The following is a 13,893-nucleotide window of genomic DNA, read 5'->3' as shown; positions in this document are numbered from 1 at the left end:
TACTTTTGATTTTCTCTGTGCACAAAAATGTTTCGGAGCACAGCCGCCTACTTTTAATATTCGGTATCAAGAAGTCTGGAAGCCGCTCTAAAACTTTGAAATCTGAATTGGGGGACATGCCAGAATGACGCAGGTACAAACTGCGTCTCTCTATCGTTTTTAGTTCCAGAATAATTCAAAAGTATAGCTGAAAGTTTTTATAAGTCCGGGCTTTTTTTCAACGCATATATTTGTTTTCTCCAATAATCACCACATGCCGTGTGTATCATGCGTTAAATATCCACAATTTACGGTGTGTGTCGGGTCTACTCCCTGGCCTCTAGCTTCACTTTGAAAATCCCCATAGCAGTAATTTTTGTACGAGAGGAAAGCCCTTGAAATTGTCCATCCAATGGTGCTAAACTTGTTTAGATTGAGCAATGATTTTGGGTCAAATTGACCCGTTGTACTTTTGATTTTCTCTGTGCACAAAAATGTTTCGGAGCACAGCCGCCTACTTTTAATTTTCGGTATCAAGAAGTCTGGAAGCCGCTCTAAAACTTTGAAATCTGAATTGGGGGACATGCCAGAATGACGCAGGTACAAACTGCGTCTCTCTATCGTTTTTAGTTCCAGAATAATTCAAAAGTATAGCTGAAAGTTTTTATAAGTCCGGGCTTTTTTTCAACGCATATATTTGTTTTCTCCAATAATCACCACATGCCGTGTGTATCATGCGTTAAATATCCACAATTTACGGTGTGTGTCGGGTCTACTCCCTGGCCTCTAGCTTCACTTTGAAAATCCCCATAGCAGTAATTTTTGTACGAGAGGAAAGCCCTTGAAATTTTCCATCCAATGGTGCTAAACTTGTTTAGATTGAGCAATGATTTTGGGTCAAATTGACCCGTTGTACTTTTGATTTTCTCTGTGCACAAAAATGTTTCGGAGCACAGCCGCCTACTTTTAATTTTCGGTATCAAGAAGTCTGGAAGCCGCTCTAAAACTTTGAAATCTGAATTGGGGGACATGCCAGAATGACGCAGGTACAAACTGCGTCTCTCTATCGTTTTTAGTTCCAGAATAATTCAAAAGTATAGCTGAAAGTTTTTATAAGTCCGGGCTTTTTTTCAACGCATATATTTGTTTTCTCCAATAATCACCACATGCCGTGTGTATCATGCGTTAAATATCCACAATTTACGGTGTGTGTCGGGTCTACTCCCTGGCCTCTAGCTTCACTTTGAAAATCCCCATAGCAGTAATTTTTGTACGAGAGGAAAGCCCTTGAAATTGTCCATCCAATGGTGCTAAACTTGTTTAGATTGAGCAATGATTTTGGGTCAAATTGACCCGCTGTACTTTTGATTTTCTCTGTGCACAAAAATGTTTCGGAGCACAGCCGCCTACTTTTAATTTTCAGTATCAAGAAGTCTGGAAGCCGCTCTAAAACTTTGAAATCTGAATTGGGGGACATGCCAGAATGACGCAGGTACAAACTGCGTCTCTCTATCGTTTTTAGTTCCAGAATAATTCAAAAGTATAGCTGAAAGTTTTTATAAGTCCGGGCTTTTTTCAACGCATATATTTGTTTTCTCCAATAATCACCACATGCCGTGTGTATCATGCGTTAAATATCCACAATTTACGGTGTGTGTCGGGTCTACTCCCTGGCCTCTAGCTTCACTTTGAAAATCCCCATAGCAGTAGTTTTTGTACGAGAGGAAAGCCCTTGAAATTGTCCATCCAATGGTGCTAAACTTGTTTAGATTGAGCAATGATTTTGGGTCAAATTGACCCGTTGTACTTTTGATTTTCTCTGTGCACAAAAATGTTTCGGAGCACAGCCGCCTACTTTTAATTTTCGGTATCAAGAAGTCTGGAAGCCGCTCTAAAACTTTGAAATCTGAATTGGGGGACATGCCAGAATGACGCAGGTACAAACTGCGTCTTTCTATCGTTTTTAGTTCCAGAATAATTCAAAAGTATAGCTGAAAGTTTTTATAAGTCCGGGCTTTTTTTCAACGCATATTATTTGTTTTCTCCAATAATCACCACATGCCGTGTGTATCATGCGTTAAATATCCACAATTTACGGTGTGTGTCGGGTCTACTCCCTGGCCTCTAGCTTCACTTTGAAAATCCCCATAGCAGTAATTTTTGTACGAGAGGAAAGCCCTTGAAATTGTCCATCCAATGGTGCTAAACTTGTTTAGATTGAGCAATGATTTTGGGTCAAATTGACCCGCTGTACTTTTGATTTTCTCTGTGCACAAAAATGTTTCGGAGCAACGCCGCCTACTTTTAATTTTCGGTATCAAGAAGTCTGGAAGCCGCTCTAAAACTTTGAAATCTGAATTGGGGGACATGCCAGAATGACGCAGGTACAAACTGCGTCTCTCTATCGTTTTTAGTTCCAGAATAATTCAAAAGTATAGCTGAAAGTTTTTATAAGTCCGGGCTTTTTTTCAACGCATATATTTGTTTTCTCCAATAATCACCACATGCCGTGTGTATCATGCGTTAAATATCCACAATTTACGGTGTCTGTCGGGTCTACTCCCTGGCCTCTAGCTTCACTTTGAAAATCCCCATAGCAGTAGTTTTTGTACGAGAGGAAAGCCCTTGAAATTGTCCATCCAATGGTGCTAAACTTGTTTAGATTGAGCAATGATTTTGGGTCAAATTGACCCGCTGTACTTTTGATTTTCTCTGTGCACAAAAATGTTTCGGAGCACAGCCGCCTACTTTTAATTTTCGGTATCAAGAAGTCTGGAAGCCGCTCTAAAACTTTGAAATCTGAATTGGGGGACATGCCAGAATGACGCAGGTACAAACTGCGTCTCTCTATCGTTTTTAGTTCCAGAATAATTCAAAAGTATAGCTGAAAGTTTTTATAAGTCCGGGCTTTTTTTCAACGCATATATTTGTTTTCTCCAATAATCACCACATGCCGTGTGTATCATGCGTTAAATATCCACAATTTACGGTGTGTGTCGGGTCTACTCCCTGGCCTCTAGCTTCACTTTGAAAATCCCCATAGCAGTAATTTTTGTACGAGAGGAAAGCCCTTGAAATTGTCCATCCATTGGTGCTAAACTTGTTTAGATTGAGCAATGATTTTGGGTCAAATTGACCCGTTGTACTTTTGATTTTCTCTGTGCACAAAAATGTTTCGGAGCACAGCCGCCTACTTTTAATTTTCGGTATCAAGAAGTCTGGAAGCCGCTCTAAAACTTTGAAATCTGAATTGGGGGACATGCCAGAATGACGCAGGTACAAACTGCGTCTCTCTATCGTTTTTAGTTCCAGAATAATTCAAAAGTATAGCTGAAAGTTTTTATAAGTCCGGGCTTTTTTTCAACGCATATATTTGTTTTCTCCAATAATCACCACATGCCGTGTGTATCATGCGTTAAATATCCACAATTTACGGTGTGTGTCGGGTCTACTCCCTGGCCTCTAGCTTCACTTTGAAAATCCCCATAGCAGTCATTTTTGTACGAGAGGAAAGCCCTTGAAATTGTCCATCCAATGGTGCTAAACTTGTTTAGATTGAGCAATGATTTTGGGTCAAATTGACCCGTTGTACTTTTGATTTTCTCTGTGCACAAAAATGTTTCGGAGCACAGCCGCCTACTTTTAATTTTCGGTATCAAGAAGTCTGGAAGCCGCTCTAAAACTTTGAAATCTGAATTGGGGGACATGCCAGAATGACGCAGGTACAAACTGCGTCTCTCTATCGTTTTTAGTTCCAGAATAATTCAAAAGTATAGCTGAAAGTTTTTATAAGTCCGGGCTTTTTTTCAACGCATATATTTGTTTTCTCCAATAATCACCACATGCCGTGTGTATCATGCGTTAAATATCCACAATTTACGGTGTGTGTCGGGTCTACTCCCTGGCCTCTAGCTTCACTTTGAAAATCCCCATAGCAGTAATTTTTGTACGAGAGGAAAGCCCTTGAAATTGTCCATCCAATGGTGCTAAACTTGTTTAGATTGAGCAATGATTTTGGGTCAAATTGACCCGCTGTACTTTTGATTTTCTCTGTGCACAAAAATGTTTCGGAGCACAGCCGCCTACTTTTAATATTCGGTATCAAGAAGTCTGGAAGCCGCTCTAAAACTTTGAAATCTGAATTGGGGGACATGCCAGAATGACGCAGGTACAAACTGCGTCTCTCTATCGTTTTTAGTTCCAGAATAATTCAAAAGTATAGCTGAAAGTTTTTATAAGTCCGGGCTTTTTTTCAACGCATATATTTGTTTTCTCCAATAATCACCACATGCCGTGTGTATCATGCGTTAAATATCCACAATTTACGGTGTGTGTCGGGTCTACTCCCTGGCCTCTAGCTTCACTTTGAAAATCCCCATAGCAGTAATTTTTGTACGAGAGGAAAGCCCTTGAAATTGTCCATCCAATGGTGCTAAACTTGTTTAGATTGAGCAATGATTTTGGGTCAAATTGACCCGTTGTACTTTTGATTTTCTCTGTGCACAAAAATGTTTCGGAGCACAGCCGCCTACTTTTAATTTTCGGTATCAAGAAGTCTGGAAGCCGCTCTAAAACTTTGAAATCTGAATTGGGGGACATGCCAGAATGACGCAGGTACAAACTGCGTCTCTCTATCGTTTTTAGTTCCAGAATAATTCAAAAGTATAGCTGAAAGTTTTTATAAGTCCGGGCTTTTTTTCAACGCATATATTTGTTTTCTCCAATAATCACCACATGCCGTGTGTATCATGCGTTAAATATCCACAATTTACGGTGTGTGTCGGGTCTACTCCCTGGCCTCTAGCTTCACTTTGAAAATCCCCATAGCAGTAATTTTTGTACGAGAGGAAAGCCCTTGAAATTTTCCATCCAATGGTGCTAAACTTGTTTAGATTGAGCAATGATTTTGGGTCAAATTGACCCGTTGTACTTTTGATTTTCTCTGTGCACAAAAATGTTTCGGAGCACAGCCGCCTACTTTTAATTTTCGGTATCAAGAAGTCTGGAAGCCGCTCTAAAACTTTGAAATCTGAATTGGGGGACATGCCAGAATGACGCAGGTACAAACTGCGTCTCTCTATCGTTTTTAGTTCCAGAATAATTCAAAAGTATAGCTGAAAGTTTTTATAAGTCCGGGCTTTTTTTCAACGCATATATTTGTTTTCTCCAATAATCACCACATGCCGTGTGTATCATGCGTTAAATATCCACAATTTACGGTGTGTGTCGGGTCTACTCCCTGGCCTCTAGCTTCACTTTGAAAATCCCCATAGCAGTAATTTTTGTACGAGAGGAAAGCCCTTGAAATTGTCCATCCAATGGTGCTAAACTTGTTTAGATTGAGCAATGATTTTGGGTCAAATTGACCCGCTGTACTTTTGATTTTCTCTGTGCACAAAAATGTTTCGGAGCACAGCCGCCTACTTTTAATTTTCAGTATCAAGAAGTCTGGAAGCCGCTCTAAAACTTTGAAATCTGAATTGGGGGACATGCCAGAATGACGCAGGTACAAACTGCGTCTCTCTATCGTTTTTAGTTCCAGAATAATTCAAAAGTATAGCTGAAAGTTTTTATAAGTCCGGGCTTTTTTCAACGCATATATTTGTTTTCTCCAATAATCACCACATGCCGTGTGTATCATGCGTTAAATATCCACAATTTACGGTGTGTGTCGGGTCTACTCCCTGGCCTCTAGCTTCACTTTGAAAATCCCCATAGCAGTAGTTTTTGTACGAGAGGAAAGCCCTTGAAATTGTCCATCCAATGGTGCTAAACTTGTTTAGATTGAGCAATGATTTTGGGTCAAATTGACCCGTTGTACTTTTGATTTTCTCTGTGCACAAAAATGTTTCGGAGCACAGCCGCCTACTTTTAATTTTCGGTATCAAGAAGTCTGGAAGCCGCTCTAAAACTTTGAAATCTGAATTGGGGGACATGCCAGAATGACGCAGGTACAAACTGCGTCTCTCTATCGTTTTTAGTTCCAGAATAATTCAAAAGTATAGCTGAAAGTTTTTATAAGTCCGGGCTTTTTTTCAACGCATATATTTGTTTTCTCCAATAATCACCACATGCCGTGTGTATCATGCGTTAAATATCCACAATTTACGGTGTGTGTCGGGTCTACTCCCTGGCCTCTAGCTTCACTTTGAAAATCCCCATAGCAGTAATTTTTGTACGAGAGGAAAGCCCTTGAAATTGTCCATCCAATGGTGCTAAACTTGTTTAGATTGAGCAATGATTTTGGGTCAAATTGACCCGTTGTACTTTTGATTTTCTCTGTGCACAAAAATGTTTCGGAGCACAGCCGCCTACTTTTAATTTTCGGTATCAAGAAGTCTGGAAGCCGCTCTAAAACTTTGAAATCTGAATTGGGGGACATGCCAGAATGACGCAGGTACAAACTGCGTCTCTCTATCGTTTTTAGTTCCAGAATAATTCAAAAGTATAGCTGAAAGTTTTTATAAGTCCGGGCTTTTTTTCAACGCATATATTTGTTTTCTCCAATAATCACCACATGCCGTGTGTATCATGCGTTAAATATCCACAATTTACGGTGTGTGTCGGGTCTACTCCCTGGCCTCTAGCTTCACTTTGAAAATCCCCATAGCAGTAATTTTTGTACGAGAGGAAAGCCCTTGAAATTGTCCATCCAATGGTGCTAAACTTGTTTAGATTGAGCAATGATTTTGGGTCAAATTGACCCGCTGTACTTTTGATTTTCTCTGTGCACAAAAATGTTTCGGAGCACAGCCGCCTACTTTTAATTTTCGGTATCAAGAAGTCTGGAAGCCGCTCTAAAACTTTGAAATCTGAATTGGGGGACATGCCAGAATGACGCAGGTACAAACTGCGTCTCTCTATCGTTTTTAGTTCCAGAATAATTCAAAAGTATAGCTGAAAGTTTTTATAAGTCCGGGCTTTTTTTCAACGCATATATTTGTTTTCTCCAATAATCACCACATGCCGTGTGTATCATGCGTTAAATATCCACAATTTACGGTGTGTGTCGGGTCTACTCCCTGGCCTCTAGCTTCACTTTGAAAATCCCCATAGCAGTAATTTTTGTACGAGAGGAAAGCCCTTGAAATTGTCCATCCAATGGTGCTAAACTTGTTTAGATTGAGCAATGATTTTGGGTCAAATTGACCCGCTGTACTTTTGATTTTCTCTGTGCACAAAAATGTTTCGGAGCACAGCCGCCTACTTTTAATTTTCGGTATCAAGAAGTCTGGAAGCCGCTCTAAAACTTTGAAATCTGAATTGGGGGACATGCCAGAATGACGCAGGTACAAACTGCGTCTCTCCATTCGGAGTAGGCTTGCTCAAACGTTTTTTGAGCACCACGGATTTGATGCAGGGTCTCCGCAAGTTGATCATCGGATGCGGTATTATTCAAGCCACACACAGGTACCCTGATTATTTCTCTAGCCTACCAAGTTCAGGAATAATGGTCAAGTTCACAGACTCTGAGCGAACTTGTATGCCAACCATTTTCGGCAACCCGTTGCCTGGCATTTTCAAACTTGACCAAAATGGCCGAAAATGGCTCCCTCCTTTGTCGGCTTGCATCGCATAGATCCAAGCCACAGACACAAACCAAAGACATGAAACTGTAGCCCATGATTAGCGCTTTCCGTTGGTGTATAGTATGTGCGAATCCGATAATGTCTTGGATATGATATGGGCCTCCGTGTAGTGTCATTATTTGGAGAAAAACTTACTTTTTTAGCCTTTTTCTCCCTTAGGATGAGGGGTAGCTTTTTCGCCGCCCTTGTTGCGCAGATTTATGCGTCAGACACGAAACAAATATAAACGTGTAGCCCTTGATTAGGGCTTTCCTCTGGTGTATAGTATGTGTGGATCAAAAAATTTCTTCGGGTTCAAAATAACCTTTGTACTTTGAATTTCTCTCCAGAATGGCTAATATTGATATCCGGAAACAATCTTCGTGCAACCATTCGGAGTAGGCTTGCTCAAACGTTTTTTTGAGCACCACGGAGTTGATGCAGGGTCTCCGCAAGTTGATCATCGGATGCGGTTTTATTCAAGCCACACACAGGTACCCTGATTATTTCTCTAGCCTACCAAGTTCAGGAATAATGGTCAAGTTCACAGACTCTGAGCGAACTTGTATGCCAACCATTTTTGGCACCCCGTTGCCTGGCGATTTCAAACTTGCCCAAAATGGCCGAAAATGGCTCCCTCCATTGTCGGCTTGCAACGCGTAGATCCAAACCACAGACACAAACCAAAAACATGAAACTATAGCCCATGATTAGCGCTTTCCGTTGGTGTATAGTATGTGCGAATCCAATAATGTCTTGGATATGATATGGGCCTCCGTGTAGTGTCATTAATTGGAGAAAAACTTACTTTTTTAGCCTTTTTCTCCCTTAGGGTGAGGGGTAGCTTTTTCGACGCCCTTGTTGCGCAGATTTATGCGTCAGACACGAAACAATTATAAACGTGTAGCCCTTGAACAAGGCTTTCCTCTGGTGTATAGTATGTGTGGATCAAAACATTTCTTCGGGTTCAAAATAACCTTTGTACTTTGAATTTCTCTCCAGAATGGCTAATATTGACGTCCGGAAAACACTCTTCGTGCCAACCATTCGGAGTAGGCTTGCTCAAACGTTTTTTTGAGCACCACGGATTTGATGCAGGGTCTCCGCAAGTTGATCATCGGATGCGTTATTATTCAAGCCACACACAGGTACCCCGATTATTTCTCTAGCCTACCAAGTTCAGGAATAATGGTCAAGTTCACAGACTCTGAGCGAACTTGTATGCCAACCATTTTTGGCACCCCGTTGCCTGGCGATTTCAAACTTGCCCAAAATGGCCGAAAATGGCTCCCTCCATTGTCGGCTTGCATCGCTTAGATCCAAGCCACAGACACAAACCAAAGACATGAAACTGTAGCCCATGATTAGCGCTTTCCGTTGGTGTATAGTATGTGCGAATCCAATAATGTCTTGGATATGTTATGGGCCTCCGTGTAGTGTCAAAAATTGGAGAAAAACTTACTTTTTTAGCCTTTTTCTCCCTTAGGGTGAGGGGTAGCTTTTTCGCCGCCCTTGTTGCGCAGATTTATGCGTCAGACACGAAACAATTATAAACGTGTAGCCCTTGAACAGGGCTTTCCTCTGGTGTATAGTATGTGTGGATCAAAAAATTTCTTTGGGTTCAAAATAACCTTTGTACTTTGAATTTCTCTCCAGAATGGCTAATATTGACGTACGGAAAACACTCTTCGTGCCAACCATTCGGAGTAGGCTTGCTCAAACGTTTTTTTGAGCACCACGGATTTGATGCAGGGTCTCCGCAAGTTGATCATCGGATGCGGTATTATTCAAGCCACACACAGGTACCCTGATTATTTCTCTAGCCTACCAAGTTCAGGAATAATGGTCAAGTTCACAGACTCTGAGCGAACTTGTATGCCAACCATTTTTGGCACCCCGTTGCCTGGCGATTTCAAACTTACCCAAAATGGCCGAAAATGGCTCCCTCCATTGTCGGCTTGCAACGCGTAGATCCAAACCACAGACACAAACCAAAAACATGAAACTATAGCCCATGATTAGCGCTTTCCGTTGGTGTATAGTATGTGCGAATCCAATAATGTCTTGGATATGATATGGGCCTCCGTGTAGTGTCATTAATTGGAGAAAAACTTACTTTTTTAGCCTTTTTCTCCCTTAGGGTGAGGGGTAGCTTTTTCGCCGCCCTTGTTGCGCAGATTTATGCGTTAGACACGAAACAAATATAAACGTGTAGCCTTTGAATAGGGCTTTCCTCTGGTGTATAGTATGAGTGGATCAAAAAATTTCTTCGGGTTCAAAATAACCTTTGTACTTTGAACTTCTCTCCAGAGTGGCTAATATTGACGTCCGGAAAACACTCTTCGTGCCAACCATTCGGAGTAGGCTTGCTCAAACGTTTTTTTGAGCACCACGGATTTGATGCAGGGTCTCCGCAAGTTGATCATCGGATGCGGTATTATTCAAGCCACACACAGGTACCCTGATTATTTCTCTAGCCTACCAAGTTCAGGAATAATGGTCAAGTTCACAGACTCTGAGCGAACTTGTATGCCAACCATTTTTGGCACCCCGTTGCCTGGCGATTTCAAACTTGCCCAAAATGGCCGAAAATGGCTCCCTCCATTGTCGGCTTGCATCGCTTAGATCCAAACCACAGACACAAACCAAAAACATGAAACTGTAGCCCATGATTAGCGCTTTCCGTTGGTGTATAGTATGTGCGAATCCAATAATGTCTTGGATATGATATGGGCCTCCGTGTAGTGTCATTAATTGGAGAAAAACTTACTTTTTTAGCCTTTTTCTCCCTTAGGGTGAGGGGTAGCTTTTTCGCCGCCCTTGTTGCGCAGATTTATGCGTCAGACACGATACAAATATAAACGTGTAGCCTTTGAATAGGGCTTTCCTCTGGTGTATAGTATGAGTGGATCAAAAAATGTCTTCGGGTTCAAAATAACCTTTGTACTTTGAACTTCTCTCCAGAGTGGCTAATATTGACGTCCGGAAAACACTCTTCGTGCCAACTATTCGGAGTAGGCTTGCTCAAACGTTTTTTTGAGCACCACAGAGTTGATGGAGGGTCTCCGCAAGTTGATCATCAGATGCGGTACTAAACAAGCCACACACAGGTACCCTGATTATTTCTCTAGCCTACCAAGTTCAGGAATAATGGTCAAGTTCACAGACTCTGAGCGAACTTGTATGCCAACCATTTTTGGCACCCCGTTACCTGGCGATTTCAAACTTGCCCAAAATGGCCGAAAATGGCTTCCTTCTTTGTCGGCTTGCATCGCTTAGATCCAAACCACAGACACAAACCAAAAACATGAAACTGTAGCCCATGATTAGCGCTTTCCGTTGGTGTATAGAATGTGCGAATCCAATAATGTCTTGGATATGATATGGGCCTCCGTGTAGTGTCATTATTTGGAGAAAAACTTACTTTTTTAGCCTTTTTCTCCCTTAGGGTAAGGGGTAGCTTTTTCGACGCCCTTGTTGCGCAGATTTAGGCGTCAGACACGAAACAATTATAAACGTGTGGCCCTTGAACAGGGCTTTCCTCTGGTGTATAGTATGTGTGGATCAAAACATTTCTTCGGGTTCAAAATAACCTTTGTACTTTGAATTTAGGCGTCAGACACGAAACAAATATAAACGTGTAGCCTTTGAATAGGGCTTTCCACTGGTGTATAGTATGAGTGGATCAAAACATTTCTTCGGGTTCAAAATAACCTTTGTACTTTGAACTTCTCTCCAGAGTGGCTAATATTGACGTCCGGAAAACACTCTTCGTGCCAACCATTCGGAGTAGGCTTGCTCAAACGTTTTTTTGAGCACCACAGAGTTGATGGAGGGTCTCCGCAAGTTGATCATCAGATGCGGTATTAAACAAGCCACACACAGGTACCCTGATTATTTCTCTAGCCTACCAAGTTCAGGAATAATGGTCAAGTTCACAGACTCTGAGCGAACTTGTATGCCAACCATTTTTGGCACCCCGTTGCCTGGCGATTTCAAACTTGCCCTAAATGGCCGAAAATGGCTTCCTTCTTTGTCGGCTTGCATCGCTTAGATCCAAACCACAGACACAAACCAAAAACATGAAACTGTAGCCCATGATTAGCGCTTTCCGTTGGTGTATAGAATGTGCGAATCCAATAATGTCTTGGATATGATATGGGCCTCCGTGTAGTGTCATTATTTGGAGAAAAACTTACTTTTTTAGCCTTTTTCTCCCTTAGGGTGAGGGGTAGCTTTTTCGACGCCCTTGTTGCGCAGATTTAGGCGTCAGACACGAAACAATTATAAACGTGTGGCCCTTGAACAGGGCTTTCCTCTGGTGTATAGTATGTGTGGATCAAAACATTTCTTCGGGTTCAAAATAACCTTTGTACTTTGAATTTCTCTCCAGAATGGCTAATATTGACGTCTGGAAAGCACTCTTCGTGCCAACCATTCGGAGTAGGCTTGCTCAAACGTTTTTTTGAGCACCACGGATTTGATGCAGGGTCTCCGAAAGTTGATCATCGGATGCGGTATTATTCAAGCCACACACAGGTACCCTGATTATTTCTCTAGCCTACCAAGTTCAGGAATAATGGTCAAGTTCACAGACTCTGAGCGAACTTGTATGCCAACCATTTTCGGCAACTCGTTGCCTGGCATTTTCAAACTTGACCAAAATGGCCGAAAATAGCTCCCTCCTTTGTCGGCTTGCATCGCTTAGATCCAAGCCACAGACACAAACCAAAGACATGAAACTGTAGCCCATGATTAGCGCTTTCCGTTGGTGTATAGTATGTGCGAATCCAATAATGTCTTGGATATGATATGGGCCTCCGTGTAGTGTCATTATTTGGAGAAAAACTTACTTTTTTAGCCTTTTTCTCCCTTAGGGTGAGGGGTAGCCTTTTCGCCGCAAAGCAATTATAAACGTGTAGCCCTTGAATAGGGCTTTCCTCTGGTGTATAGTATGTGTGGATCAAAACATTTCTTCGGGTTGTACTTTGAATTTCTCTCCAGAATGGCTAATATTGATGTCCGGAAACAATCTTCGTGCAACCATTCGGAGTAGGCTTGCTCAAACGTTTTTTTGAGCACCACGGAGTTGATGCAGGGTCTCCGCAAATTGATTATCGGATGCGGTATTATTCAAGCCACACACAGGTACCCTGATTATTTCTCTAGCCTACCAAGTTCAGGAATAATGGTCAAGTTCACAGACTCTGAGCGAACTTGTATGCCAACCATTTTCGGCACCCCGTCTCCTGGCGTTTTCAAACTTCCCAAAATTTGTCAAAAATGGCTCCCTTTTTTGTCGGCCTGCATCGCTTAGATCCAAATCACAGACACAAAACAAAAACATGAAACTGTACCCCATGATTAAGGCTTTCCGTTGGTGTATAGAATGTGCGAACCCAGTAATGTCTTGGTTATGATATGGGCCTTTGTCGACTTGCATCGCATAGATCCATGCCACGGACACAAAACAAAAACCAATAACTACTTTGTTCGTGTAAAATAGCGCTTTTTTGTATATGTCTTTATCTTTTTAAGAGAGCCACTTTGTACTTCGTGGCCCCCGGGGCTGGATGTAACTATTAAGATGTTTACATTTGCGTTTTCTTTTTACTTTTTTTAAAGAATATTTGACCAGTGTCGAATGTTGGCAACGTGGTTTTTTAGTACGTAGTTGGTGTCATGGTGCGAAAAGTTTTTGCAGGACGTAAAGTTAAAGGTTTTATAATAATTATTATTTATGCAAATATTTAGTCGCTAGAGTTTGCCAAATTACCATTTTACCAAGTTTCCATATACGGTTAAATATTTTTCAACCAAAAATACTGTTTACGTAAAGATTATGGTGATATACATACAGCCCGGGGCTACGAGGTAAAAGGGCCATGGTAGACCACTTTTGCTAATCAGTTGCACGGAAGCTGTAATTTTGCTCATACATAATATAATTGCAGGCGTTTGTGCCGACTGAATTATTCATTCTTACAAATGTCATATAATAAGCTTGGGATATAATATATTTATGCCGATGCAATGCAGTTGACTTTTCCCTTGAATAGAGAACTACAATATTTCCCTGTCTATATCGGATTTATGAAATGCAGATGAGTAGTATCTGTTCAAAAATGACTTTGCCTTCTCTAATTTGCAAATCTTAAATATAGAAATATACAATAAAATTATTAGTTGTGAACGTTGCTTTTCAAAAGGTGTGTGTGTTATTGAGATACCGTTGAAAATGTGGCACGATTATATGCATGCACCCTATCGGTAAAGACATTCACCTATTTTCTGTTTGTATTAAGTATTAAGATTTGTCAATTTTGATATTAAGATGGCACTCACT

This window comes from Asterias amurensis, chromosome 11, assembly GCF_032118995.1.
Source record: "Asterias amurensis chromosome 11, ASM3211899v1".
NCBI lineage: Eukaryota > Metazoa > Echinodermata > Asteroidea > Forcipulatida > Asteriidae > Asterias > Asterias amurensis.
Note: the sequence above shows the minus strand (reverse complement) of the source record.